The following is a 4,248-nucleotide window of genomic DNA, read 5'->3' on the forward strand; positions in this document are numbered from 1 at the left end:
GCATTCAAATTTAATTTAATTTTTAAATCATAGTAGCCGGATATAATTTAAAAGTCAAGTAGTACCAGAAGGATTATAATTTTAAAAATCAGTTCCCTGTTGCAATCCTATGATAGCATTGTTAACATGATAATATTGATAATATCTAAATATTATTGACAAGTGAACTGCATTGCATTCAATTTGCTTCAATGTACAGTCTTGTTTTTCTTGGAAGATAATGAGCCTTTTTTATTTTTATTTTTTGGCCTAGCTTTTGATTGAACTGTAAAACTCCTCTCAAAATAATCAAACACTTCAGGTGCCTCTTCCTCCCCGCCTGCCCCCCCCCACCCCCCAACCCCGCTCCCAACACGCATCAATTTCTCCTTGGGGAGGTGAGCCTAGAGGTTAGAGACTGCTGCCTGTCTTCTCTAATGCAGGCTGCTGCTCTCTAGGTCTGCTCTGCAGTCGTCATGTACAATCCAGAAATTATGCTACTTTCTTGTGTAGACTACAGCTTTCTGAATCCCATGTCTTCTTCCGTCTTGGTTTTCTTCTTGCTTTCTTGGTAAAGCATATCTTTTATTTGCTTCTTTAGAAGGGTTGCTTCAAAAGCAAAGTTTTTGTGACCTTCTTTGCTTGAAAATATCCTTATTCTCCCCTTAACATTGATTTACTGTTACATAGAAGTCTAGATCGAAACTATTTTCACTTCATAATTTCAAAACTGTTATAATATAAGTAATATACATAAATATATTACTTATGTACATTCTTCTGAAGACTTGTAGGACACTTTTGTATTTATGGTATTCTGAAAATTTGCTTTTTATTTTTAGTTACATCCTCTTATAGTTATCTTTTTATGTGGTGAGAACTTTCAAAATTTACTCTCTGTTAAGTATACAGTACAGAATTGTTAACTATGGTCACCATGCTATAAAATAGGTCCCCAATATCATTCATTTTGTAACTGGAAGTTTGTACTTTTGACCATTCTACCACCCCACTCCTACCCTGAGAAAGAATTTACTCCCTGTTCCTGTAAATTTTTTTTTTTGTCTGACTTATTTCACTTAGCATATGCCCTCAAGTTTCATCCATATTGATCCAAATGGCAGGATGAATAATATTCCATTATATATATATTCCATTATATATTTATAATATATATTATTAGTATTCTATTATATATTTATATGTAAATATGTAAAAATTTATTTATAAATGTATATATTATATCACATTTTCTTTATCAATTATCTATTGATAATTGATATTTCCATGTCTTGACTATTGTAAATAATGCTGTAGTGAACATGGGGGTGTAGGTATCTCTTTGAGATAACGATTTCATTTCCTTCAGATAAATACCTGGTAGTGGGATTGCTAGGTCATAAGGTGGTTATATTTTTTAATTTTTGAAGGAACCACCATGCTGTTTTCCATACTGGCTGTACCAATTTGCACAAGGGTTCCCTTTTGTCCATAACCTCACCAAGGTGTTTTTTTTTGTCTTTTCGTTAATACCCATCCCAACAGGTGTGAGGTGCTATCTCCTTGTGGTTTTGATGTGCATTTTCCTGATTATGATGTTGATGATTAGTGATGTTGAGCACCTTTTTATGCCCCTGCCGGCCATTTGTATGTGTTCTTTGGGAAAATGTCTATTCAAGTCTTTCATCCATGTTTGCTTTTTGTTTGCTTGCTTGTTTTAAGTGGATCATGGTTTTTCTATTGAGTTATACGAGTCCTTTATATATTTTGGATATTAACCCCTTATCAGATATGTGGTTTGCCAATATTTTTTTCCCATTTCATAGGCTGGCTTTTTAGTTGATTGTTTGTTTGTTTGTTTTTGCTGTGCAGGAGATTTTTAGTTTGAGAAAATCCTACTTGTTGATTTTACTTTTTTTGTTTGTGTTCTTGGTGTCATATTCAAAAATTGACTAGAACAGTGTCAACAAACTTTTCATTTACATTTTCTTCAAGGAATTTTATAGTTTTAGGTCTTACATTTAAGTTTCTGATCCATTTTGAATTAATATTTGTGAGTGGCATAAAATAGGGGTCCAGTTTCATTCTCTTACATATGAATATGCAGTTTTCCCCAGCACCATTTGCTAAAGACATCATCTTTTCCACAATGAGTATGCTTGGCTCCCTCATCAAATAAGAGTTGGTCATATACATGCGGGTTTATTTCTGGGCTCTCAATTCTGTTCCTTTGGTCTATGTGTCTGTTTTTATTCTGGGTATCTGGACCAGTGGGACAGCTTAGAGTCTATTTTGTCAGATGTAAGTATAGCTTTCTTTTGTTTACCTTTTGTTTAGAATATCTTCTTTTATTGCTTCACTCTCACTCTATATATGACCTTAAAGCTAAAGTGAGTTTCTTGTAGGCAGCACATCTTTGGATCTTTTTTTTTTTTTTAATCCACCTAGCCATTCTAGGTCTTTTTATTGGAGAATTTTAATACATTTACGTTCAGGGTAATTATTGATAAATAATGACTTTCTGCTGCCGTTTTGTTGTTTTCTGACTATTTCGTAGATACTATGTTCCTTGCTTTCTCTTTTTCAGTAATCCTTATGACTTAATGACTTTGGTGGTGTGCTTCGATTTTTTATTATAATCTTTTGTGTATCTACTACAGGATTATCCTTTGTAGTGACCATAAAACACATGTAAAATATCTTATAGTTATAATATCAGATTTCAAGCTGATAGTAACTTAATTTTGATAGCATACATAAGAAACTTTAAACTGTTATTTATTACCCTCCCATTTTATTATTATTATTGTTATTTATTGTTACTGATGTTATAATTGCAACTTATTTATATTGTGTATCCAATAAGATTATTGTTGCTATAGTTTTATTGTTTTAACTTTTAAATCGGTTTTAAGTGATTTACATACCACCATTACAATATTAGAGAAACTGACTTTGATTACATTTACCTTTATTGATCAGTTATACACATTCATATATTTTTATAATGTTAATTAGCATTCTTTCATTTTAGCTTGGAGAATGCCCTTTAGCATTTCTTATAAGGTAGATCTATTGGTACGAACTCCCTCAGATTTTGTTTGTCTATTTCTCTTTAATTTCTGAAGGATAGCTTTGCTAGATTTTTTTTTTTTTTAGGTGGGGCAACCCTTGATTGACCTCACAGATCGCAAGGATCTTGTCAGTTTACAATCTCTTATTTTTTAATTTTTACGCCCACAGTACCTGGTCTTTCTAGGTGGTCTCCCATCCAAGTACTAACCAGGCCCAACCCTACTTAGCTTCTGAGATCAGACGGGATCAAGCTTGTACAGGGTAGCAAGGCTGTAGACTCTTTCAATATTTTGAATACATCTTCCCACTCTCTCCTGGCCTGCGAAGTTACCACTGAGAAACTGTTGATAGTCTTATGGGGGGCTCTCCTGTATGTGATGAGTCGCTTTTCTTTTGCTGCTTTCAAAAATTCTTTCTTTGTCTTTGATTTTTGACAATTTTATTATAATGTGTGTCTGTGTAGAACTTTTTGGGTTCAATTTAATTGAGGTCCTTTGAGCCTAATGAATCTGGATGTGTTTTTGGTCCCCAAATTTGGGAAATTTTTATCTATTTATTTAAACAAACTTTCCCTTTTTCTTTTTCTTCTCCTTCCTGGATTCTAATAATGCAGATATTATTTCTTTATGGTGTCCTATAAATCCTATAGGCTTTCTTCACTCATTTTCATTCTTTTTCTCTTTTGCTCCTCTCATTGTATAATTTCGAATGATTTGTCTCAGGATCACTGACTTTTTTTTTTATTTTCAGTCTGGTGTTGAAGCTCTCTAGTGAATTCTATTTTTTATTGGATAAATTTGACATGGACCATTGTATAAATTTAAGGTGTACAGTGTGTTACTTTGATACGTTTATATATTGTACTATGATTTCCATTATATTCTATTGAATTCTTCTGTTCATTGTGTTCTTCATCTATAGGATTTTTGGGTTTTTGTTTGTTTTTGATGGCTTCTATTTCTTTGTTCATGCATTGGTTTCCTATATTTTTCTTTGTGTATTCTTATAGTTTGATGAACTTCTTTAAGAGGCTTATTCTGAATTCTTTTTTTACAGTTTTTATTTCTTCAGGGTCAGTCACCAAGGCTTTATTAGTTACCTTTGCTGGTGATATGTTTACCTGATTCTTCATGATCCTTATATTTTTGCATTGGTATCTGCATTTGAGTAAGACTTTATAGGTTTATTTCTGTG

General features: G+C 32.6%; 1 pseudogene; it reads right to left on the reverse strand.

The window, feature by feature from the left end:
• Positions 1-3,213: 3,213 nt before the first annotated feature.
• On the reverse strand, positions 3,214-3,332 carry LOC111742546 (annotated as a pseudogene).
• Positions 3,333-4,248: the final 916 nt, after the last annotated feature.

The sequence above is a fragment of the Pteropus vampyrus genome, unplaced genomic scaffold, assembly GCF_000151845.1.
Source record: "Pteropus vampyrus isolate Shadow unplaced genomic scaffold, Pvam_2.0 Scaffold96, whole genome shotgun sequence".
NCBI classification, from domain to species: Eukaryota; Metazoa; Chordata; class Mammalia; order Chiroptera; family Pteropodidae; genus Pteropus; species Pteropus vampyrus.